Genomic DNA, 27534 nt, shown 5'->3' on the forward strand with positions numbered 1-27534 from the left:
GCTGAGCCACACCTTCAACTCCCTGCTGAGTGCATCTTAGTTCAAATCCATTAGGATCTAGAGGATTAGATGGATCTAATGGTTTGCGGGTTCTGAATCTTCTAAGGATGTTACCAGCACAGTTCTCAGTGACCTGGATCTCACCACTAGGAGAGTTTTCTCAATCTTAGATGTATTCCTTAACGTGGCAAAATATCAGTGATCTTCGAGGTGTGACTTTTAGCTCTGCTTCAGATGACTGCTGTTCAGTCTGTCACCCTCACGAGTCTAAAAGAAAACACATATCTATGACACACACACACACACACTGACACACACTCACATACAAATGATAAGTCATGATTAATAAATGAGTGGAGCTTTTTGTTATTTATTATTTAAGCCTTCAATACTGGCTGGCCTGAGTGATATATGAAATATAGGTGAGTAATTTATTTAGTAGGGAAAATGATTTTTTCCCCCACAGCATAACCTATTCTGACCCAAAACATTGAGAGCTTTATCAAATACAAATAGGATGGCTTGTAACTTGGGAATCTTCCAGAGCATTGTAACTGACAACCTTTTTAACATAAGCACATTGAACAAATAATTTATATATGTATTCTGAGAATATTTTAGGGTATTTTATTACTACTCCTGAAAGCTATGGCACGGTATTGATTCTGATATATTAATCTAACCTACAGGGAGGGCACATGCTCAGTCCCTAATCCATATCAGCTTTGTTAGCAAGCAATGAATTTTACTGAAATGTGCCTTGAACCAAAGCAGCAAAGGTTGACAGTTACACCTTGTAACCAAGAGTTTGAGACTGTGAATCACACTCGCGGTAGAACTTCCACTCTGAGTACATTAGCAAGTTCGTCCTCCTTGGGCTCCTGTACAGATTTCTAAACCTGTATTACAGCGTGGGTGTGGCTATCCTTGGGCAGGTTCCTCTCCTGTCATGTCTAATATTGATGAAGCTTGTTTTCTGCTGTGAAGATGATTTTTCAGAAATCTGTTTTAAAGGTAAATTTTTTTTTACAAATTGTGTGTGTATGTGTGTGTGTGTGTGTGAGAGAGAGAGACAGAGAGAGACAGAGAGACAGAGAGACAGAGAGACAGAGAAGGACAGAGAGAGAAAGAGAGAGAATGTGTAACTGTTGATGTCTATGTGACTGCAGGTGCCTGTGACAGCCAGAAGAGGGTGCTAGATCCCCTATACTCTAGGGCAGTGTGTCTCAACCTGTGGGTTGTGACCGCTTTGGTGGGTGCATATCAGAGATCCTGCATACCAGGTATTTAAGTTACAATTCATAACAGTAGCGCAATTACAGTTATGAAGTAACAACAAAATAATTTTATGGTTGGTGATCAGCACAACATGAAGATCTGCATTAAAGGTCCTAGCAATCGGAAGGGTGAGAACTTATGGGCCAGGAGCTAGTGTTAGGAGCCTCTCGATATGAGTGCTGGAAACCAAAACTTGGTCCTCTTCAAGAGCAATACATGCTCTTAGCCACTGAACCAACCTGTTTTAGAAGGGGTTTCGGAGAGTTTATCATTCTCCTCCTGCTTCTTTTTGCTTGCATCTTTCAAGTGCTTTCTCTCTGGACAATACCTGATTTGTCTGCATTGTCCTATTTGACATTTCCCAGTTCCTCCATAGCTTTATGAATCTGGAGTTGCTTGCTTGCTTGTTTTACAAGGACATCATTGTCCAGTGGCCTGGTGGCTGGGACCCTCTCTAGATTGTTCTCCTTGTCTTCAACAGGAAGCCAGTGAGTAAGCCAAGTTGGTTGTCTACTGTCTTTACTGTGTTTGCTGTGTATGATGCCAAAGCTATTTTTTTTGGTACTACACAATCTGTTTTGTGTTGAAGACTTTTCTGATTCCATCAACACATAGCCATCTTCTGTGAGCTTCAAAACTACCATGCAGCATCTCTCTGTTATGAGTTAAAACTTTACCACGAATGGCCTTGAATTTACCCTAGATCCTGAATATGTATATTGCTACTAGATGGTATATATATTGGTGAAAAGAATTATATAGGTTATAATTTATTCATTAGTCTTCCAAGAGATGCAGTATATGCCAAATTTAAAGTATACTAAGATTTAGGAAAATTGCCATCAATTTTGAAAGTATAACTTAACTATTAAAATGGTAGTATGTTTCAAAATTTTAAAAAATTCTGTTGGTCTGCAGATGGAGAGATGACTCAACTGGTAATAATATTTGCTGTGCAGGTATGAGAATATGGGTTCAAATCCTGAATGCTTATAAAAAGCCAGTTGTGTCTGCATGTGCCTGCAATGCAGGTGAAACACCCATAAAATAAAAATAAAGGAAAAAATATTTTAAAATACATAATATCCATGGGTTTTAGGTTAATCATCTATAAGACTGGAGTCCATCAACGGTTACCATATGGATAAAGTTAAATATGATACACATGGGAGATAAATTGTCCAGTACATATTAGGTACATAGAAAAAGATGAACATAGTGACTGTTTTATAGGCTTTAATGAGCATTAATGTGGGCATTGTCCCTAGCCAGAGCCTGGAACGTGATAAGTGCTGCTATTAATTTTCAGGTGGGATGAAAGTAGGTTGCTAATTGATTAGATATCCACACCTAATTTAAGTGGCTAGGGGACAGGAGACTTGGATAGGAATGTGACGAGAGGAGATGTGAGTTGAGAAAGATGAGGTGGGCAGGGACTTGTAAGATGGCCTCTGAGGGGAGAGTGGAGGCAGCCAACTTGCTCAGGAAGTGCGTGCAGCACACTGCCTGGGACGAATTGGTGAGCGGGTGAGGTCTCCGGTTCCTGCCCTTAGTGTGATGAGAAGACACGTGTTTCCTGAAGCATGTGTGGGCAGTAGACAACAGGGATGGCATGCGTGTCTCCAACCTTCAGTTCCCATAGAGAATGCAAAGGCCCAGATCTTAAGTTCCTCTTAGGTCTGTTGCTTGATTTTCATCATATTAATGTTTTTTTTTTATTTAGATGACAGAGGTTTATTACACATAAATGTGGCTGCTTCATGTTGGTTCTTGTGATGGTTAATACTGACTTTCATCTTGACAGGTTGTAGGATTACCTAGGAGACATGGCTGACATGCCTAGATTAGGTTGGGTTGGAAGATCCACTTTTACTGTGGGTGGCCCCATTGTATAAGCTGGGGTTCTGGACTGAATGAAGAGGAGAAAGCGAACCGAGGAGCAGCACTCACCTTTCTCTGCTTCTTGATCATGAATGCGATGGAAAGAGTTGCCTCAAGCTCCAGCTTCCATGTCTTCCTCACTGTGATGAACATACCCGTGAACCACAGGCCAAGTAAACCCTTCCTTGCTTCAGTTGGTTTGCTAGTGTGTTTATCACAGGACCGGAAAGGTGTGTAATAAACCCCAGCACCCCCTTCTTACACCTGGAGACAACTCTTCTCTTCCCTGGCATTCTCCCTGCCTAACCCTAGAGAAGATCTACTCTGTATGTTGGGCCTTTTATAGCACCCCAGCCTTTAGATTGGTCCAGGGATGGACCTGCAAGTTGGCCATCACAGCAGCCTTCTTCCTTGAGATTTTGTGCTTAGAAACTAGAGACATCTTCTTTTCTCTGCTCTTAAAATTCAGTGCTAAGAATTTGATCCCAGAGTTGTGTTGGAAGTTGGAAGGAAATGAAGTTTCTATCAGTGATGAGCAGGGATGGGAGCTGAGGATTGGACAGAGGGATTGGAAGGGAGGAGAAACAATGGAAGAAGGGGGGGGGACAGGATACAGAGTCATCCATTCTTACAAAATATGATTTTCCTCCAAAGTTGTCCTTCTGCATTTTATGCTGCCCCAGAGCCACCTTCATTAATTCCCTTATAACTAGCTCAAAGACTGGGTTTGACACAGAAACCCACGGCATGGATATCTTTAGAGACAGCGCCCAGACATTCTGTTAGTACCTGCTTTGCATCTGCCAGTATGGGCTTCGTCACTCTGTAAATGGTGAGTGTGTGCTGTGATGGGCATCGCGGTAAGAGCTGATGAAGCAGCTGCTAGCTCGACAAACAAGATTCCTGCTCACCAGGTCCTTTCAGTCTGGCAGGACAGATGGCAGAGTGTGGGAGACACTGTATCACAGTGCCCCAAAGGAAATGACATTTAAGGTGAGACCTGGAAAGAAGGAGCAGTCCAAAAGAGGAGGATGCAGAAGAGTGTACCAAATAGAGAGCCAAAATCTAGAGGAGACAGAGGCAGAGGAAGGTGGGAGAAGAGAAGGGAGAGAGGAAAGGAAGGCATTGTGTTAAAGGTGGGATTGTTGGAGCAAGGAGAAAAGGAAGGAAGAAGGAAGATGGCTCGGGAAATAATTACAGCCTGGGATGGCTGGAATAGGGTTTGGGTGCATTCTGTGTAACTTCAGAACTGAGGGGCATCTCCGAGCTATGGTACCCACATACTATCCTGAATGCCCTCAGACAACCTGCTTCCCTGATACCAGTCCACTGATGCGACAGTGTGCCTGTCTGCGGTCATCTCCATGACATCAAGGTAAGGGTGGGTTCAAGCAGATTAGAGTAGGCATGTGTTTAGTGTGCAGCTTTCATTGTCCTGGGTGTGGGCCAACCACTTTTCAGGATCTGATTATCCCCTCCCAGAGGGTCCTGTGGTCTGATGCCAGCTGCGAGGATCTGTTACCATGGGTGACATTTCCATCCAATGGGGAAACGAGGCTGCTTGTTTGCCGAGCAGCAGATGGAGCAGCTAATCGATACAGTCTGGGAGGTAGGCACTGTCCCTGCCCCCAGTGGCTCCACTGTACAATGTGAGCCAGACCCAAGGGGCTTGTGGAACACACACCAGTGACAGGGCCTTTGATTGGAACCGACCTCGCTCACTAGGAGTCCTGGTTCCAAACAAAGGCCTGTTTTCCACTAAGGTGGCCTCCCTACTCCAGGCTTTTCACAGGCCTTGTGCCTCAGGCGACACTCCTGGGGAAAGCCGCTGCAGAAACCTCACAGAGGTCTGGGTGAATGATGCTGGGTCCTCCATTCCAGTAAAAATCAACATTATTATTATTATTATTATCTTCTTGTGTATTCAAATGATATCTTGAGTGGATCCAGGTAGCATACTCTCAGGATTTAGAATAGAATTTAGAATTTAGAACTCATAATTTAGAATAGAATTAGGGACCTTTAGTTCAATCTGGTCATCATATAGCCCCAAACCATCTATCCATCCACCCATCTCATTATTGAAATGATACTATGTCAGGTATTATATTACTGACTGGGGATAAGAGGAGAGATAACACTGGCTTGGTAATTGGTACTCTCTGGTACCATACCTAACTCTGCCATCTGCCAAACAGAAGGGGCTGGACCTTTCTAAGTTCTGTGGCTTGGACTGCCAATGTTTCCATTTATAGACTAGAAAATTGAGGTGTACTGTGAGACGGTGATTCACTATGATGTTTTTAAAAAAGAACTTTGCTTTACCTTTTTATTTGCATGTTTGTATGTGTGTGTGCTCACATGCATGTGGAAGGCAAGGAGCAACTTGTGGGAATCAGTCCTCTCTCTTCATGTGGGTCCCAGGGATTGAACTCATGTCTTTAGGCTCAATAGCAAGTGTCCTTACCTGCTGAGCCATTTTGCTGGTTCCTTCATTATCTTCTTGATTAGACTTTGAGTTTAGGGCAACTGCTGGTCTACATACAGCTCAGGACTGATGCCACAGTGTTTCCACAGCTGTGTATTTTATATAAATTATATTACTTCACTAACTGAACAGTGTGGGTTTTTACTGATTACTTAAAATAAGCTAGTATGAAAAATATTGCTTCTAAATTCTTCCTTTCATGGAATAAGGTATCACAAAAACCATATCCTTTCGTGTGTTGTGGGTATGGGCCATCCATCAAATTTCTTCTTTTCAATGTGTATATGTGTATGTGTGTAGGGGGGTTCGTGTGCATATGTGTACACATGCATGTGAGGTCAGAGGTCAACCAAAGGCCTCAGGTGCTACCCCCTCCCTCTCTCTGGGACAGCAACTGAGTTTGTGAGCCCGTCAAAACCCAGGGTTCCACCAATCTTCATTTCCCTAGTGCTGGGATGACAAGAATATGCCACTCCACTTGGCTTTTAAAATGTAAGTTCTGGGAATTGAACTCAAGTCCTCACATTGGTAAGATAAACACTTTAACAGCTAAGCTATCTTCCCAGCCTCTTGTAGTAGTTTATTATAACCAAATCAAAACCAAATAAAGATGATGGTTATGGACCCAATGGGATGGCACTGCAGACAGTCCACTTTTCTTGGCTTTGATGGTGGTATTGTAGGTGGTAGTGTAGGTGCTGGTGTGTGGAGGGGCGATGGGAGTAGTGGTGCCATAGGTGGTGGCTGATGGTTTGGGGGGTGGGAGGGGTTGTAGGTGGTGATTTCAGGGGTGGCATGACTCCTTGGGCCAGTTTCAAGGCCCTGGGTTCAGTCTCTAGCACTGCCAAAGTAAAATAAAAAGACAAATAAAATCAAACCAAACCAAAGCATGGCTAGTTGCTTTTTCTCAAGCATGGTTTCAGCTGCTTGAGTCAAGGTTCGAGGATCAGAACTTGCTGGGCTTGGGGAGACCCATCCCCTGAAGGAATAAAATGCTTGCTCTTTACTGCCCTGGCCCTTACGAGACAAATATGAAATAAAACCAGCCATGCTCTCGTCGTCTTCCCCCTTCTTCTCTCCTTCCTCTTACTTTTCTGAAGTCCTATCAAAAGAAGTACCCGTCAACACACGTCGGTAATTTATTTTTCTAAGATACCACACATATATGCGGCACTATTTTAATTAGCAAGAAGCAAACAGAATAAAGAGGCTGTAGGCACAGCAAGGAAGCCCTCCACTTGCACGTGTTAATTATTCATTGAGGTAAATAAAATTAAATATTTTCTCTGCAATCCAGAGCAGGATCTGAAGTAATTACACTGTCAGATTCATCAAATATTCTCTCATCAAAATAAAAACCTTGATGTCACTTAATAATTTATAATACAAATACACAGAAATTGTAAAATATTATAAATAGAAAACTGCAGGGTAAGTGAACATGAATTAGTTAGGGGGTATGTTCTAGAAAGAGGCTGTCATGAGCTGTATAAATTTTTAATCAGAAATATTTTTCGAGGCCTAATTTAGAGTATGGAATATGCCATGAACTTTTAGACTAGCAGGGGCCTCAGCAAAACAACACCACCTTCCTGTGGCTCAGAGTTTTGTAAACACTGCTTTCTGCAGAAAACAGGGCACATAAGGACTGCAGGCGGGAGAGAGGCATGTCGCCTTTGATGTCCTGGCTCACCTGTGACACTGGACATGCCGTCTGCTCAGGTAGGTATCCATTACCATAATAGCAAACGGGAAAAGTCTGATTCTTCTGTGCTGCGAGAGGAGGGCAGGCTCATCCACCCAACCTTGTGAAACCAGTGTTTGATGCTGGAAACCACGTGGGGTTATCCCAGTTTGAAATGGTTTTAATCTGTTGAGTTTCTCCATTGAAAAAGTCTGAAGTATGTAGAGAAGGCTAGATTTTTTTTTCTTCTTTTCCTAATTTTCCAAGCAGTATTGTTATACATTTCAGGCTCAGCTCTGCCTCAGGAGGCCACCATTGGGAACTTTGCTTATCTGAGAATAGTTGAGGATTGGGTGACTTTATTTCCCACAATGCAAAGTGTGCTTTCAAGACCTGGGGAAGCCAGGCCAACTGTCAGGTGGGGGCAGCTAGGAAGTAATGATGGACAAGGATACAAACAGATAAAACTGAGCCTTCTTCTAACCTTTCAAAGGTAGCAACTTAGCTTAGGATGAGGTCGCACAGCAGTGGAGAGCATTTCAAGGCTCGGAAGGTCCTGGTTCTGTTCAATTCCTCCCGGCTCCCATCTCAGCCCTCTACTCCCTGCATAGTTCTTGCAGCCTCTCTAGTTCCTTGAACACTCACCCCTACCCTGTTCTCTCAACCCAGGGCTTTATCTTCCCCTTCTTTGCTGGACAATACTGTCTTTACTCTTCAGCGCTCCATCTGAATGGCCTCCCTTCCAGGAAGCATTCCGTGACTAAGGGGTATCGTCATGCTGTCCTGCTCAGTTCCCCACAGTTTAGACATCGCTCTTCTATGCACTTGTAACACTTGTATTTGGAATGAATGAGAACAACATTACACTTACAATGTGTCTTTTGTAATAAGTACACCCGCAGTGAAGGCAGGGATCATACATGTTAGAGCATCTTCTTTAGGCCCCACAATGAGATCCTCCAGGACCTATATAATTTCCACTTTCCTCTGGCCCATATACATTTCCTTCCTCTGGCTAATGTCTTCCTTCCTTCATTCCAGCTCATATCTTCCATCTTTTTTTTTTTTTATTCTCTGACCTTCTGTTCCATGTTTCCCGATTAACTTACTAGGTTGACCTCTTTACCGTTGCTGAGGTGTTTCTACCAGAGGTCCTCAGTATACTGAACTTCCATCTTCTTTATGTCTTGGTTCCGATAGCATCTCCCTAGTCAAGGATTCCCTTTGAGCGATTCCAACCGGTTCCCTTACTTTCTGATATTGAATATTTACCTTTCCCACCTTTTAAGGGATTTCCTTGTCATCAAGCACCAGTTCACCCTGCATGCATTTTCTTTATTTACCTTACTCCATGGCTTCCTTTCCTAGGTAAACTCAGTAGGGCTCTTGGTCTATACTATTAGCTACTATGTCAGCCAAGTACATTGGATGAGACCTGGTATATAGTAGGCATTGAATACATAACTGAAGGACTAATGGGAATAGCTCTTCATGGGAAGCTCTTTGTTGAGAAGGCTGGATTTTGGAGAAGGGGGCATTGATTGGTAATTTCTAGGGATGGGGTGCTGGTGAGCATTGGGAAAGATGAATTAATATTTTTGTATTTCCCAGTGTGCATCCAAGACCACACGAAATCTAAATTACTCTTTTTCTAAGAAAGACTCAGGTTGGTAGGCGGTATGGTCAATCCAATGGGAGAGGGTACTTGGTAAGGAAATAAGAGTAACAGACAGATGGGCTCTAGTGCCAGTGATGATTCACTTACTTGGTAGCAGTTGTTGGAAAGGATGCATGGTGAAGAATTATAAAGAAGTTTTTAGTTCTAGTAGAAAACAGTATTTTACAACTTCTCGAACTTGGGGCGGAGACATGGCAGCACTTGGATTAGGCATTCATGTTCTGATCCCTAAGCTTGGAGGTGGTACTTTCAGCATGTATTTATATAAGATCAAAGGATCATTGTCCAATATACTAGATTCTGTGGGTCTGGAAATCCAGTGGTTCAGCTGAAAAAAGAGTTTTGCCTCACAGTTTGGAAAAATATTATAAAAATTTTTTATTATGAATACCATTTTACTCATCAATTTTATTTCTTAGTTTGGTCATAGGAAATATGATGATATAAATGCAAAGATCTACATTTATACATGGTAATATTCTTTTGTATTGTCTATAATTAGAATAGCCTAATTTTTATTACTAGATAAATTATGATATATTATATAAATATGTACATTCTAAATAAGTATACATATTATAGATTATGGTATATACATGTGGTAGAACATTACATAATCATTAAAGAGAAGCATTTCTCTAGATATTGACATAAAAATGTCTGTATTATAAGAGAGCAAAGCAAGTATAAAATTAAGTGTAATTTTGCAGAATGTTTTTTGTCAGTCATCTCTATATGTGTGTATATGTCCACATGTATCAGACTTATAAATATCTATAGGAAAGGACAAGAAAATATGTACCAACTTACAAACACTTACACGGGTAAGACTAGAAAATCAAGTCATTAAAAATGCTTTACTAATTTGGAAAATAAATGGACACTGTGATCATTTATATTGATTCTCAACTTGATGTGATCTAGAGTCACCTAGGGGACAAGTCTCCAGGCACACCTGGAGAGGGGCTGTCTCTATCATGATAACCTCTGTGAAGGCCTGTGAGCAATTATCTAGAGTAGGTTAACTGAGGTGGAAGACCCATCTTAACTATGTGTGGTGCTATTCCGTGGCCTTGGGATGCCAGGCTGTGTAAAATGGAGAAGAAACACTAAGTACTAAACATGCATTGCTCTCTGCTAGGAAGCAACTCTGTGGATGTAACCCGACCAGCTGCCTGGCTTTCTTGACACTGTGAACTGTCTTCCCTTGAACTCTAAGCCTTCCTCCCACACACCACATAGATTAGATCCATGTATGTCTTTCTTAGGGTCCTCTTTGTTGTCTAGGTTCTCTGGAATTGTGAATTATATGCTGGTTTTTCTTTGCTTTATGTCTAAAAGTCACTTATGAATGGTTATATATTATACTTGTCAATAGGTGTATGGATTGATATCCGAGTCTTTGATTCAGTTCCATTTATCCTTCTGCCTGTTTTTATGCGAATACTCAGCTATTTTCAGTACTGTAGCTCTGTAGTAGAGTTTGAAGTCAGGTATTGTGATGTCTCCAGAAGTTCCTTTATTGTGCAGGATTGTTTTGGTTATCCTGAGTTTTTTGCTTTTCCTTATGAAGTTGATTATTGTTCTTTCAAGGTCTGTGAAGAATTTTGCTGGTATTTTGATGGGTATTGTATTGAATCTGTAGATTGCTTTAGGTAAGATTGTCATTTTTACTATGTTAAATCTACCTACCCAAGAGATGGGAGATATTTCCATTTTCTGGTATCTTCTTCAATTTCTTTCTTCAAAGATTTAAAGTTCCTGTCATACAGGTCTTCTAATTGTTTGGTTAGAGATATTCTAAGATATTTTATGGGTTTTTTTTTGTGGCTATTATGAAGGGTGATGTTTCTCTGATATCTTCATCAGCCCATTTATCATCTGGATAAAGTAGGGCTACTGATTTTTTTGAGTTATTCTTGTACTCTGTACATTACTGAAGATGTTTATGAGTTGTAGAAGTTCCTTGGTAGAATTTTGGGGTCACTTATGTAAACTATCATAGCATCAGCATTAGTGAGAGTTTTACTTCTTTTTCCAATTTGTATTTCCTTGATCTCCTTTCATTGTCTTATTGCTCTAGCTAGAATCTCAAGTATTTTATTTAATAGAGATGGAGAGAGTGGACAAGTTTGTCTTGTTCCTGATTTCAGTGGGGTTGCTGTGAGTTTTTTTTTCTATTTAGTTTGATGTTGGCTGTTGGCTTGCTGTATATTGCCTTTATTATAGGTATGTTTTTTGTATCCCTGCTCTCTCCAAGACCTTTATCATGAAAGAATGTTGCACTTTGTCAGTATTTCTGAGATGAAGCCTACTTGATCATGGTAGATGATTTTTTTCTGATGTGTTCTTAGATTTGGTTTGTCAGTATTTTATTGAGTATTTTTGCATCAATGTTCATGAGTGATATTGATTTGTAATTCTCTTTCTTAATAATGTCTTTATGTGGTTTGGGTATCAGACTAATTGTAGCCTCATAAAAAAAAGTTTGGCAGTGTTCCTTCTATTTCAATTAGGTGGAACAATTTGAGGAGTATTGGTATTAGTTTCTCTTTGAAAATCTTGTAGAATTCTGCACTAAAACCATCTGGTCCTGGGCTTTTTTTGGTTAGGAAGCTTTTGATGACTGTTTCTATTTCTTTAGCAGTTATAGGTTTATTTAATTTGCTTATCTGGCCTTGATTTAATTTTAGTAAGTGATATTTATCCAGAAAATTGTCCATTTCCTTTAAGTTTTCTAATTCCATCTATTGTCTGTGTTTTTGTGGAAGTAACCAACTTCCTTGGGTTGGAGTTTTCCTTCTAGTACTTTGTGTAGGACTGGGTTTGTGGCTAGGTTTTAGTTAAATCTTGTTTTGTTATGGAATAATTTGTTTTGTCCATCTATGGTGATTGAAAGTTTTACTGGGTATAGTAGTCTGGGCTAGCATCTGTGGTCTCTTAATGTCTGCATAATGCTTGACCAGGACCATTTGGCTTTCATTGTTTCCATTGAGAAGTCAGGTATAATTCTTGAAATTCTCTTTTCCATCTCTTGTATTCTGCTGGAAATGGAAAACACTTATGGTTCCTGATTTTTTTCCCCATATTTTCCATTTCTAGAAATTCCTAAGTTTGTTTTCTTTATTGTCTCTATTTATTTATTGTCACTGAATTGGGCCTACTCTGGCAGACAGTGCTCCCTTGGGCCTGGTCCTGTGGGAGGTCCCTGGCTTGGGCCTGCTCCCCTGGAGGTCACTGGCTCAGGCCTGCTTCCTCAGAGGTTGCTCCCTCATACCTGCTCTGGCGGAGCTCACTAGCTCAGGTCTGCTCTGGCAGGTGTTCCTGTCTCAGGCCTGCTCCCACAGAGGTCGCTGGCGTAAGCCTGGGCCTGGCTCTGTGGCACAGTGGTTGCTGGCTCGGGCCTTGTCCCACAGAGGTTACTGGCTTGGGCCTCGACTTTGTTGTTCCTTTAGAAAGAGGCCTTTGCTGCTCTGTGATGTACAGTTGTGAGTTCCTGTATTACCACTGCTCCAAACTTCCTGTGTGGTTTGCTTGCAATTTACATGGTGAGAAACAAAACAAAACAATACAACCCAAAGTGATTTAAACCATAAAGGTGTGGTAGTACGTAAAACAGGAAGCCCAGGGGTTCAGATACCTGATATGATGAGCAACTTGAACCTGCCATCTTTCTTCACGGACTTCCTGTGCTGGCTACAAAGTACTGTGGAAGCTCTAGTCTACACAGACCCCAGAGCATCTCACAAAGAGCAGGACTGTCTCCTTGTTTCCTTTCCCTTTTTCTTCCTTATAACTAAGGAAAGCATTTCCTGACCGTTTTCCAGGGGGCTGCTTTAATATTTCATTGGTGAGTGTTGATCTCCCGTCTCTTCTCCGCAGTGAATTCATTGCAGTTGGCTTCCACATATTTGTTCTCTCTGAGTCCTGCTTTCTGAGTTCCTGGATGTATGCTAAATGATTAAACAAATAAAATTTAGGTCCTGTCATCAAGAAATGAAAGGGTGGACTTAGTCCCATAACAACTTCCGGGACCTTAAAGCAGTCTGTTGCCTCTCTGGGTTTCAGTTGGTGACAAAGTGGTTATCATCACACCTGTGCCTGAAATAATGGCATCCACATTTCTTAATAGGGTTTTGGGAGGACCAACTTACCATCTCTGTCCTACCTAGCTTGTCACTGGATTAAGTCATTAAAACCTTTGAACTGTATCAGCTTCTTGACAGCTATGACCTGTGACAAATTCTGCTTATGTACCTTTCTCTGTATCTTGGACTTTAAATGCCTATAATGAATGTGGGCTAGGGGACACACACACACACACACACACACACACACACACACACACACACAGAGGTGACAACGAAAATGGAGATATCTTTCAAACACCCTTTAATACATGGTTCTTTGTGCTTTCTTTTCCATTTATCTTTTTGACCTACAGTTTTCTTTTGACATTGCCATGCTCGTAACTCACACCTACTGCCCACTACACCACACCCATCCTTTGTATTCTTGGGAATTGGGAGCTATATTCAGAGATGCGATTAGATCTTGAGTGAATACATGGACCAGGTGACACTGAGTCCTTTCACTTGGAGACGTTAACCCTGTGGTTTCTACTTCATTCCTCATCCCTACTGGTGACATAGAGCTCAGTGCCTGGGTCTGTCAGTGAGCTGGGCATTGCTGGGTGGAGATGCTAAGTCCTGTCAGCTTCCTTCCAGTTATCCAATGGGAAAAAAAATCTAAAACACTGCTTCCAGGCAGCTGTGCTTTGACTCTGCAGAGGCGGGGGTCATATAGAAGATGCAGAGTACAAGAGAAACTGTCTACCTTGACCTGAAAGTTTTTCAAGATAATCAGTTCCTACTGTCCTTTGAAGGCAATTGATTGATATTAGTCAATTTAAAGACTATCATAAACGAAGAAGGCCTTTAGGCTACAACAGTACTTTCTATTTTGACGCTCTTAGTAGTTTGGATGTTGTGGGGAGGTGGGCCAGCATTTCTGCTGCCATCCTGGTTTTAGAGTCACTTCTGGAAAGGAAGCGGCCAGGCTGTTCCTCACAGCCAAAGGGAGAGCCTTGATATGCATTTTGTATCTTTGTATTTTTTATTTTAGTGGCAGGTTATGGCTAATTTGGCCGTGAGCAGAAGGCGTTCTCATTGGAGAACATTGAAAGTGTATGGTCCGCTGTCCATATTTTGAGGCCTTGAGACGGTTGTCATCCAATGTGCTGTTTGTGCCAACTTCAGAGTCCTGGTTCCATGAGCACCCAGACCCTTCGTGATTCTCATATCTAGGGTCTCCTCTGTCCTGGCTATACTTACACAAGTGTTTTCTTTTCAATTGGTGGTTGGTGTTTTCATAAGAAATGGGAAAACTGGTTTTTTTTTTCTTTTTTCCCCAGAAAACATGAACCCTGAAAATACTTATTTTTTTGCTTTTTCCAGATGGATTCTGAGCAGTTAGGATGACCTGCAGTAAAATACACCTGTGAAAAACAAAACAAACCAAAACAAAACAAAACAAGCGTCCCCCACCCCAAGGACAGTGCCACAGTTCAAGAGAACTGAAAGAGAGCTTGTTCCTGTCAGACTAGGCCCTCTCACCCAGCGCCCTGAGCAGGCCTCCGACTGCTCCCACTTACTCAGCTCACTAGCCATGAGGTACCGCTCCGTGCAGACAGGGACTGCTTGGCAGCATTTGTCGCTGTCTAACAAGTAGGTCCTTAAGTGAGGGGTGTAAGGGCATGACCAGATTGTCTTGTTGTCTTAAAAAAAGAAACAAAAACCAAAAAAGACCAACCACTCCTTAACTAGCATTTTACTTTCTCAGGATGAAAGAGATTTGCCCTCTTGATTTTTGAGATGATAAACAAGAATTTAGACTCTATAGATGATGTCAAATTCTTATCCCTCTCTCTACTGGTAGGGGTGGGGGAAAACCAGCATTTCTCTTTGTTTTATATTTATATTTTCTTTGTTTTGTTGTTTTCTCTGAATACACCTAAGCTTAGGTTTCAGAATTGCTCCGGACAATAAATCTAATGTTTTCTGTTACCTAAGGAAAAATGGGTTTGTAGTATTTTTAAAGCCTTCGTCTCCTGCATATGGAAAATAAAATTAATGAAACATTGTAATAAATGCTGATTTTCTATACCCCACTAGGCAAAGTCTAAATTGAATGACTTTACTTAAAGCTTTGCTGGTAGAGACCTAATTAATTAAGAACACCAGGGTTAAACAATTGGCCATCCATCTTGGAGCCCAAGTGAGAGACACGGTCCATATGACATTCCGCAGAGGATGAAAAATGAGCAATTGCTTGGGTCCTAGATGATCCTGATTTGGTGGGGCACCCTTGAGACTTTTAAAAAAATCTTTCCCATTTTCTTGAGACATATGGACTCTACACCATTGTCATACTTAATCTGAGAAATTGGGTTCCCATGCATTCTGTTTGTTTAATTCCTTGCGTGAGGCCTGCGGCTGGGGCCCTGTGCGTTTGTTGTAGTTGGAGTCGGCTTTTGTTTGGCTTTAAGATGAAGTAAGACAAAACCATAAACACGCTACAAAACACCAGAATATAAAGGGGATTATTGGTGCTGTAATTAAAGAAGTAAGATGCTGTTGTTCCAGTTGTCCCCCCCTGCCCTCCCAACCACATGCCCCTCTACTAACTCAGGAACAAAAGAGACACATTTTTTTCCAGACAGCCCTGGAGTTTATTTTAATGAGAGCCCTCTTAAGCATGCACATGGTTGGAGAGAATTTAATGGACAAGGAAAGAGGGTCTTTCGTGGGGGGTCTTAGAATTTGTGGAATTATCGGACTAGATCAATCTCGTAAGTTACGTGAGAACATCTATCTCCCCGTGTGTATATTATCTTCATCGCTGTAAGGTCTGGATACATCTGCAGTGCAGTTCAGAGGACCGGCATTTGTAGGGAATGAGCTTCTCAAGAAATGAGAGTCACTGTTCCTCAGTCCGGGTTTGAATCCAAAAGAGACTGTCATTTCTGCCTTGTGTGAGTGGACCCCAGCTATCACTCCTGGCTCTGAGAAGCTGTGTGGGATCGCACACTGTTGGACCATCATTCCCTCTGAACTGTATCATTCTGTCTTGGGAGGAAGGGCAACCACCCTCAAGGAAGCTGATGAGGCTCAGGGAAGCTCAGGAAAATTCCAAGATTCATAAGGGCTCTCCCTGAGGTTAAATTTGCAGGTAACAGTTGCTGGGGAGACTCTTTGTAGGTGCCCAGGGGATGGAGGTGGGGCAAATAGAGGCTTGTGTATGTCTCCCCAGGAAAAGGCATGCACGCATGCACGCAATGCAGACATGCAAATTTAAAGAAAAAGTAGTTTTCAAAGAATACCAGGCTTCCTCCTAGGGAATTCAAATGAGGAGGACCAACTCAACTAACTGCCTTTGGAAAGTAGGATGAGCCACAGGGTGAAAATCAAGTGTAGTCCTGTGCTAGGAACATTCCCTTCTCTTCCTCATCTAATCCACTAGCATTGCTGACGGTTCCTACCTTAACTATGTATCCAGGACCCAGCTACGTTTTGGCGCCCTGGCAGCATTCATGCCCATGCCCTTGATGACTGAAGCATTCCTCCTTATTCCTGTGATGCTCTTGACTCAGAAAACTTTGAGCATCCATCTCGTGACCCAGAAAACCTAGAGCATCCATCCCATGATTCCTGTTCATTTGCCAGCCAACCATTTGCCACAGCTTCTTAAAGCAGAAGGATGGGGCCAGCCTAGGTTTCAGATATGGCCTTTTAGTTTTGGGAAGCTGACAGCCTGCAGGGAAGTGGGCCCTGTCCCAGCTCTGTCTTTGGGAACTGAGTCAAGAAGAGAATGTTTTCTATGAAGTTGATACATGTGGGGGACAGATCTTAATCCAGACAGTTGTAAAATAGAGGAGGAGGGGGTTGAGGAGATGGACCAGCAGGAAAAGTATTGCAATGCCTATTTACAGACCTGGGTTTGCATCCCTATAGACCATGTGAAAGCCAGGTATAGAAGTGGCTCTGTAAATGTCATTGTCATTACTCCTAGTATAAGATGGGAGAAGCTGCAGAAACTCTTGGCCCAGCCAGCCTAGTATATGCAGCAGTGAATGAGAGAACCTGTCTCGATGTGAGAGATGTGGACCGACATCTGAGATTGTCCTCTGACTGTACATATGCTGTGCGTGGTATACTCACACTAGTACTCACATTTGTAAAACACACACACACACACACACACACACACACACACACGAAGAGAATCAAGAGCTCCAGCAAGACTGGGTATTAGTTACTATGGATTCTTGACAAGAGGGTAGCTGTCAAATTGCCCACATGGTAGAGTGTTTTGGGTGTACCCTGTAGAGTTCTCCATTTGTCAAGCATTCATTCCATGTTACAAAAGACTTTTCTCAGAGAAAGTAAGAGAAGGACACAGATGTCTGTTGGAGGGAGTGAGCCGCTTGTTCGTCCCGGCCGCCCAGAACAAAAATAACCACACAGAAACTACATTAATTAAAACACTGATTGACTCATTAGCTCTAGCTTCTTATTAGCTAACTCTTACATCTTAATTTAACCCATTTCTATTAATCTGTATATTGCCATGTGGCAGTGGCTTACCAGCAAAGATCTCGCATGTCTGACTCTGGTGGCTCCATGGTGTCTCTCTGACTCCGCCCATTTCTCCCAACATTCAGTCCAGTCTTCCCCACCTACCTAAGTTCTGTCTTATCAACAGGCCAAGGCAGTTTCTTTATTATTAATGGTAATCACAGCACACAGAAGGGCCTCCCACATCAAATGTCTCCTAGTCATTTGAAGTGGTGTGTGTGTATGTTTCTCAAGCCTCTGTGTTCAAAGTTGACATTGAGGAAAACAGAGTTCAAATGAGATAATGCAGGTCTTGTTGGCTGCTGCCACCCTGCTCTCTACCCCACTCCTTGCAGGACAAGAACAAGAAAGATGCTTTTATATCTATTTGATCTGGCATAGACAATGATGTATCTACAAGGAGCAGCAGAGCTGAGGCAATGATGCCAACAATTAACTAATGACTAAAACCTGAATTCACTCAATAGTAGGGGGAAAAGAGACAGCTGGAAAGGAGAGGTCCTGAAGATTGACCCCAAGCCCCAGAGCTTGGGCAATGCTTTCTGCTGCTAAACTGTATCCTCAGCCAATTTCTCAAGTTTTACTCCCTTTTTTTTTTAAATTCATTTATTTATTTATTAAAGATTTCTGTCTCTTCCTCGCCACCGCCTCCCATTTACCTCCCCCTCCCCCAAAAAGCAATCAGGGTTCCCTGTCCTGTGAGAAGTCCAAGGAACCCCCACCTCCATCCAGGTCTAGTAAGTTGAGCATCCAAACTGCCTAGGCTCCCACAAAGCCAGTGCGTGCAGTAGGATTAGAAACCCATTGTCATTGATCTTGAGTTTTCAGTAGTCCTCATTGTCCGCTATGTTCAGAGAGTCCAGTTTTATCCCAGGCTTTTCCAGACCCAGGCCAGCTGGCCTTGGTGAGTTCCCGATAGAACATCCCCATTGTCTCAGTGTGTGGGTGCACCCCTTGTGGTCCTGAGTTCCTTGCTAGTGCTCTCTCTCCTTCTGCTCCTGATTTGGACCTTGAGATTTTACTCCCTTTTTGAAAAGGCCAGTGTCCTCATTGTCAACAGCTTAGGATTGATGGTTGAAAGTCAGAATCAAAGTCTCACGCTCTCCTAAGAAGCTGAGAAAGTATGCCTTGAACTTTTCTACAACATGTGTTCTTGTGGAGCTTCAGTTTCCACCTCCAGGGCCATCATGGTGCAGAAGCTGACGGAATCCTGTGCATTTCCTGCACACCACAACTAGAATGTGCATCACCGGGGGCGGGGGGGGACTTGCTCATTGGGTGAAAGGTGATGATTCCCCGGCTCATCTCTTCTAACTTCAGATCTCTTCATTGTCTTCCAGTGTGCTCCAGATTGGCTCCCTCTGTGACAGGCAAATGGCCTTGTGACCTCTGCCAACCTTTCATGCGGACTTGAACTCCATCTGCACGTTGATGTCCTTGCTTCTGTAATGGTCTGTCCATCACCTTGGGGCTGTGAGGTGGACTAGAGATGCTGCACTCTGGACTAGAGAGCATTCCACTCCCTTCCGATGCTTTGTCTCCTTCCCTCACTGCAAATGCTTACTATTCTCCTTCCCTTCCCCCACACAGAGGACTCCAGTTTTGGGTTTAGAGATATCTTTTTTTATCTCCTTCTCTTCCATCATTCTTTTAAGTTTCAGCTAGAGAGCCTATTCTATATCTTCCTTCTTAGATTTGATCTTGCCTCTAACAGTTTTTGACAAAAATCTATTCTACCCTTGTAGTCATTCCCCACATTTTCACAGCCTGAATCTGTAATACTTCTGAAATCCTGGAAGCAAAAAAATCTTACTTCAGAATCATCCTTTATTTTGTGAAAATGCATGTGCTCTCTATGAGTGTGTGTGTGTCCTGTGTGTGTGTATGTAGGTGTGTGCACACATGCATGTGTACACATATAGAGGTCAGAAAATACCCTCAGGCATTGATCCTCAAACAACGTTCATCTTTTGCTTGCCACAGGGATCTCTCATTGGCCTGGGATGTTGCCATTTATGGCACACTAGCTGGCTGGCAAACTTCTAAGGATTGGCCTGTTTCTGTCTCCCATCTTTCCACCACTGGGGTTGCAAGAGTGTACCATCAAGCCTAGTTTTTTTTCATGGGTTCTAGGGATCCCCATGCGTGTGAGCCAAGGGCTTCATAGGCTGAGCCATCGCCTGATCCCTGGCTTCAGTGGAACTCCCGTAGCCACATTTTGTTGGTTTGAGAATTTCTAGACATTGACCCCACTTATTTTCACTGTCAATCAACTCCTTCTTTCTTTTTCCTATTTTCTAAGCTCAAGTTCTATGGTGGTTATGATGCTGACCCCTTTAATGGTACATCTGATAGGGAGGTTCAGGGAGAATACATGAACGTGCTTAGCTCAACTCCTCCCTGTTCTTGGTACAAAGCCAGCAGACCTGCAGACAGCACGTTTGTCTGTAACCTCTTCAAAGGTAGAACATTGCCTGGCTTAGTGATGTTCTTTCTTTATGTGGGCAAAAATGTTAATGGTGGGTTCAATATTAGGGAACATATTTACCCACACGTTAAAGTACATTTATTAACATACCAGTTCAGTAAAGCTTATAAGTACTCTTCTTCTTAAACAACAAAAACCAACACAAGCAAACAAACACTGTAGAAGGAATAATTAAGCCTATTATGAACCAGCTGATCCAAGAGTCATATGAACGGCTGTAGAGATGGCTCAGCAGTTTAAAGCACTTGCTGATGTTGCAGAGGACCTGGGTTCACTTCTAAGCATCCACAAACTGGCTCACAACCATCTGGAACTCCAGTTCCTGAGGATCTGACACCCTCTCCTGACTTCTGCAAGCACCAAGCTTATATATAGCACATTAAGACAACGCACACATAAAGTGAAACGCACAATTCTAAAAGTTATATCGCATTACAAGATTAACCTGTTTTCAGTATCTCGTGCTTTATGCCTCTACCACAGAAACCAAAGGCAATGCAATTAAAGTTGTTATTTGTTTATTCTTGTCTTCAATTTTTCAGCTATATATTGGTTTTACAGTTTTTTTTTGGGTTCACCTTCTTATTTAACTTCTTTAGGATCACAAATTATAGGCTCAATGTCCTTTATTTATGGCTAGAAACCAATTACGAGTGAGTACATCCCATGTTTATCTTTTTGGGTCTGGGTTATCTCACTCAGGATAGTGTTTTCTATTTCCATCCATTTGCATGCAAAATTCAAGATGTCATTGTTTTTTACCGCTGAGTAGTACTCTAATATGTATATATTCCACACTTTCTTCATCCATTCTTCCATTGAAGGACATCTAGGTTGTTTCCAGGTTCTGGCTATTACAAATAATACTGCTATGAACATAGTTTTGTTAGTTGCAGATGATATGATAGTGTACATAAGCAACCACAAAAACTCCACCAAAGAACTCCTACAGTTGATAAACACCTTTAGTAATGTGGCAGGATACAAGATGAACTCCAAAAAATCAGTTGCCCTCCTATACACAAAGAATAAGGAAGCAGAGAGGGAAATCCGAGAAGCATCACCTTTCACGATAGCCACAAACAGCATAAAATATCTTGGGGTAACTCTAACCAAGGACGTGACGGATCTATTTGACAATAACTTTAAGTCTTTGAAGAAAGAAATTGAAGAGGATACCAGAAAATGGAAGGATCTCCCTTTGCTCTTGGATTGGGAGGATCAACATAGTAAAAATGGCAATTCTACCAAAGGCAATTTATAGATTCAATGCAATCCCCATCAAAGTCCCATCAAAATTCTTCACAGATCTTGAGAGGTTTTACAGGTTTTTTTTGTTAAATATCAAGCTCTGATCTAGGTGGATGCAAATTGTCCAAGCTAGGTGTTTTTGAAAACTTAATGTTGTGCCAAGATGCTATGCTAAACAATTTAGTGTGTGGCCACCTGGGTCCTCTTCCAACACTGCCGTCAGTGGATGCTGCTCCCCTTCCCTCACCCCACTTTTTGGTGGTATGGGGACTGAACATAGGGCCTCAGACATGCTATGGAAACCTGTCTTCATATCATTCCTTTAAAGAGAGGTTTAATCATTTACTCAAGGACACACATCTAGTAAGTGGGAGGGCCTGCATTCATGTTCTCTCTCTCTCTCTCTCTCTCTCTCTCTCTCTCTCTCTCTCTCTCTCTCTCTCTCTCTCTCTCTCTCTGTTGCATGAGTATAAAGGTGGAAGATGTTACTCCTTAGGTACCTTCCTTTCTTTTTCCTTTCTTCCTCTTTTCTTCCAGTCCTCCCTTCCTTCTTTTTGAATTAAAATTTATTTTAAACTTTATTACAAAAAAATCAAAAGAAAATCATGCCCGGTCCTTTTTGACAGGATCTCTCACTGGCCTGAAACTTCCCAAGTACGTTAAGCTATCTGGCCAGTAAGTTCCAGGGAATCTACCTATTTCCATCTTCCCAGTCCTGGGATTTCAAGTGTGTGCTAACATGCCCGGGGTTTCAGAGCCTGGATTCTGGTCAGGGGGAGAAGCTACTGCATAGCTGAGCAGCAAATAAATAATGAGTTGTGCTACCAAATGAAGGAACAACTCTTGAGTCTCATCTCAAGTCATTGCCCTTTGTTTTCTAAATATTTCTATGCTTTGAAGTTGAAAGAGTCTAAGATTTCCAGTTGTTTAATCAGGAACCTTTAAGCTACAGATAACAATATTCACCGGGAAGTGGTTTAAACACTGTTATCACATGTAGGAAGAGTCCCTAGGGGAGGTAGTACTTACATTGCTTGGTAGGTGATTAAGGCCAAGAATCTGGATCAATTTCTTCATGATACTTGTACCAACCCTGTACCTAGCTGTTCTAAAGGATGGAAGGACCAACATCAAAGACTGCACTGGGCTGGTACAGAGCGAGATGCCCAGTAACTGAATAGGACTAGTTACTCAAGTTTATTTCAAACAAACAACCAAACAACCTGAAACCTTCGTTCAAAAATACTAACAACCCAACCTAGAAAGTCTGAATTCCCGGGGACAAGGGACCTGGGCCCATGTATTCTATGTAGATGGATTAGGAGTGACCAAGGGCCATAGAGTAAGCTCTAAAATAAAGCTAACATGAGGATAGAGAAGAGGATAACCACAGCCACATCCTCAGCACCTGGGGAACAACACAGAAGCTTGAGAAATTGGGGAAACCGAGGCTGCATGCACAAGTGAGGTAGTTGCTTATGCATAAGGTAGGAGGTAGTGCTTACGTCTTGCCTGTGTGTTATGGCACCTATCGGACCAAGACTCCCATCAACAGCTAGGGAAAGGAGCTGAACTAGTTTGGACACAAAGAGAATAAGAAGTAAATGTAAGAATGAAAATTCTTTCCCATCTCCAAGTAACTGCTCTCCAAGGAAGGAATAAGATGCAGCATGAATTATGTTCTTAAAAATGTTCAGGATTATAGCATAAATCATCTACTGTTAAGACATACTGGTTTTGAAAGGTAGCTTAATTTTATTTATTTATTTATTTTTTTTGATTTTTCGAGACAGGGTTTCTTCATAGCTTTTTGGTTCCTGTCCTGGAACTAGCTCTTGTAGACCAGGCGGGCCTCGAACTCACAGAGATCCGCCTGCCTCTGCCTCCCGAGTGCTGGGATTAAAGGTGTGTGCCACCACCGCTCGGCTTGGTAGCTTTATTTTTGATAATTTTATACATGCATGCAATGTATTTTGATCATATCCATCCCTCCTCCTCCCTCGCACATCACTCTCTTTCCTCCTTCTGGAACCCTTCTTCTTCCCAATAATCTCCCCTCTGACTGTGTATGTGTGTGTGTGTCATGTGTGCTTTTAAATGACTACTTAGTATAATTTTGGTGACCTGCATGAGCAGGGGTGTGGGGTTATTTACTTGTTATGGGATACTTATCAGTGGCTACACTCATAAGGAAAAAAAAAAAAACGATACCTGGTTTCCCAGCAACCATTGATTGGTAATAGAGCCTTAGCTGGGGGAGGGGACATGTGCCTCCTCCATCCATGCTGGCATGCGGGTGGGCTTAATCTTGTATAGGTCTTGTGCAGGTGACCAAAGGTGTTATAATTTATAAGCACAGGATCCATGCCCAGAAGACAGCTTTCCACACTATTCCTCTCTACCCTCTGCTCTTAGATTCTTTCTGCTTCCTCTTCCAAAATGTTTCTGGAGTCCCTGGGCAGTGTGTGTAATACAGACTGGCCTTCTTAGCCTCCGAATTTTGATGGGTTTTGATTGCCTGTACTAACTACAGGCCACTGCAAAAGGGAGCGTCTTTCACCAGGGTTGGAAGGCACTGCCAATCTATGAGGAGTATTAACATAAATGTTTAGAAGGCAATTTGACAATATGAGAGGTACTGCTGTTAATGGAAAAGATGCCGGAGACAATGTCTGTGCAGTTCTGCGGCACTAAAGCGGTCTATTTGTGATGGTCTTGATGGAGCGAGCAAGGCGCTCACCCATTAGTTCTGCAGTCGAGCGGCACACAGTTTCTGGCATTTCCCTGCGTTAGTTGTACTGCATTTTCCCCTTTCCTGGAATGAAGAGTTACTTACCACAGTGAACATCTTTCACTGGGTTCATGAACAGTGTAGCGTAACTGAGTCATAAACAGAATGCTGTCAAATATATATCTTCCCATAATAGATCCTATACCTTAAAACGCCTACGGGGAATCACTTTAAAGTCTGTAACATGCAGTAGTTTTGATACGGCTGGTTGAGCTATGTAGAAATGATTAAAAAAAGGGAGTAATAAATTCAGATTTTACACCAGGCACCAAGCATTAAGCCAAAATGAAACTACCATCCTCAGATCTTCTACAGCTTAGGGCTAATTAGACCTACATTTCCAAATGGCAGGAACATCATGCAATGCCACAATTGTTATAATAACTATATTCTCATTGAGAGCGGGCGATGATTTACTCTAGCAGTGCCTGCCAGGGCTAATGAAAGATCTAGGAGGAAATCTATTGGGGCTGTTGGGATAAGAAAAAGGAGCATCTCCTCTGGGCAACTCTCCTCACTGGACTTCTGAAGGGTCATTCTTTGGCATGCTAAACACAGCCCAGGGTTCAGTAATGTGCCTTTGAAGTTTAATTACCACTGAAACACAGCACTTCTCAGAATGACCAAGTTTCCTACAGATTTAAGGACAAGTGAGAGCTCATATGCTCTTGGAGGTGTTGGATTAAATGTGGCTTTATCATTCCAGTTCTTGCCACACATGTAGCACCAACAAGCATTTAGTAAATAGATTATCTTTCATATGTGTCTGGGTATTTTGCCTGTGTGTATGTATGTATGTGAACTACATGCACGCCTGGTGACAGAAGAATGTATTCCATCCTCTGGACCTGGCATTGCAGATGGTAGGGATCGAATCTGGGTGCTCTGGAAGAGCAGCCAGGGCCCTGAACTGCTACCATCTTTCCAGCCTTCTCTACTGTTGTTTTTTTAAAGTGCTCCCTCTATAGATTGAAATTTATTGTTGGTCCTAACTTGACTTAGGGCTCTACATGGAAGCCCAATTTTAGGAGATGTTTGGTACTTAGTGATTTTCATGTTCCAAATTGCCCTAGAGAAAAAAAAATTCACATAATCAAAGGTAGTACAGGATCTCTGTTGATGCTGGCAGGGGTGCAAATCTGCTAGTACTGGCTTGAGAAACTCGGGCTTGACTCTATGGGAAGCTTGTCTGAATTCCCCACCCCACCTTCCTGAAGGAAAGCCTTTGTGCTAGCGGGAGGATGATGTGCAGAGCATGTCCCGTGGACAGTCACACAGAAAGCCAAGTCGATGCGTAGAGCGGATTCTTTGCAAATGATCCACGGAACCATGAGTGTGGACCTGTATATGTTCTTGGCTCATGGCATTGCTATAGAATGACATCAGCATCAGTACTGATGTTAGCCGTGTTCCCTGACTTATCACATCCTTATTGGCATCTTAAGATGAAGTTCAGACATTAGAGCCTTTCTTCCAGGCCAGCATTTTATGTGTGTAATGGTTTCTAATCTTCTCACCAGCCCTCTGTCATGGGTAATATTAGCTCTATCTTTTAAAATCAGAAATCAGATTTGGTGTGGTTATATCTATGGCTGTTTAATAGAAGGCAGGAGTCTAATCGCAGTCTGTAGGTTTGTTAGAGCCAGCAGTCATGATCCTACTGCTGTTCCCATGTTTCCTTCCGTGAAGGTGCGAGGCTGCATTCGCTCTGTAGAACTGCATTGGCTCGGCATCCCTTGATGCTCCTGGCTTTGTAGTATGTGACTTCATGCTTTTTGGCTGTAAGTCAAGGAACGATTCAGTCCTCCCACCATCCTGGACTGAGGCGAAGCCTGGTTGTGCTCAGCATCATGTTTGATGGCATTAATAAAGAGCCTGAGGAGTGGTCCCTGGTTTTGAAGGAGCTCACATGAAGCATTCATTGGACAGAACAAGATAGGGAGTATTTAAAGGCTAGCCTAACAGTATCAGACAGTTCACAGTATCACAACCTGATTCTTGGACTCAGGTATCACATCTCTGCTCAGTACTCTTTACCGGTGACTCTCGTTATGGTCTCAGAACCTTCTCAATACAGCACACCGGGTATAAGCCACAACCATTTAGTTACCCTTTCTCCTGTAAAAAATGTTGCCACTTAGAGGAATGGGGATGAGTGAGACCTGCAGTGGCCAGCGAAATCTGTAGGACTGATAGGTTCAAACTCCACTTTAAAGGAGACAGAGATACCATGTAGGTGTGGGGTAGCAGATGGGGGTATTCTTGCAGGAACAAGAATGTTATTAAGCCCTTGGGGTTGGAAGAGAGGGAGTAACCTCCTGGGAACAGGAGGGGAGCAACTTCCTTAATATAGGTGCTCTTGGGAGAGAAGGAGACTTTTTTGACTTGCTTTTGACCTATTTTTGAGCAACACCAGGATAATAAGAGAGTGAGAATTATCCCGTGCATTCAGGTTATTGTGCCTCTCATACCACTTGCTGCACACATGCCTCACCTCATCCTCAGAGCACCTTTGGAAGGTGCCATTCATATTTGCATTTTGTAGGAGAGAAGGAACAAAACCTGGGGACAGGTCACGTAGCTTGTTATATAGCTGGTGTGGAAGGGCATTCGAATTCCAAAACCATCATCGAGACATTACCAAGTAGTCCTTACCTGACGCTAGAGACTGCCTTCTGAGTGTGGTCCTCCCTGATCTGAGCTCACTAATGTATGTTCTTACAAATGCACAGTGTGAATGCAATGAATAATTGTATAAGGCACATAGATCACATTGATGCATCAAATATATACATTCTATTCACATCTAAGTATCCATGCTCTTGTTACATGTACACTCACACGCTTGTACCATGTATGGCTCATTCTTCTCTTAGAAACTACCTGGTTCTTGGACTCCACACATAAGTTTATATGACTCAAAGTTTATAATAGGCCCAGGAGGACTCTCTCCTTTTCTTAGAAGCCTGGACTAAGACACAGAGAGGGGCTAGAGAATTGGCTCAGTTGGCAATGTGCTTGATGCACAGGAATGGCAACCTGGCTTCAACCCCCAGCACCCACATAGAAAACTAAATGCTATGTGGTATGAACCCTGAGAAGATAAAGACAGGGTCATCCTTCAAGTTTGTGGGTAAGCCAATCTAATCAAATCTGTGAGCTTTGGGTTCAGTGAGAGATCTGTCTAAGAACATAGAGTAGGGAGTGATAGAGTTCTCTACTTTCCACACATATGTGCAAATAAGTACATGCGAACACACACACACACACACACACACACACACACACACACACACACACACACACGACATGCAAAGCCATAATACAGAAGAAGCACAATCATTGAGTTGAAGCACTCT

This window comes from Microtus pennsylvanicus, chromosome 11 (genome assembly GCF_037038515.1).
Source record: "Microtus pennsylvanicus isolate mMicPen1 chromosome 11, mMicPen1.hap1, whole genome shotgun sequence".
Taxonomy (NCBI): domain Eukaryota; kingdom Metazoa; phylum Chordata; class Mammalia; order Rodentia; family Cricetidae; genus Microtus; species Microtus pennsylvanicus.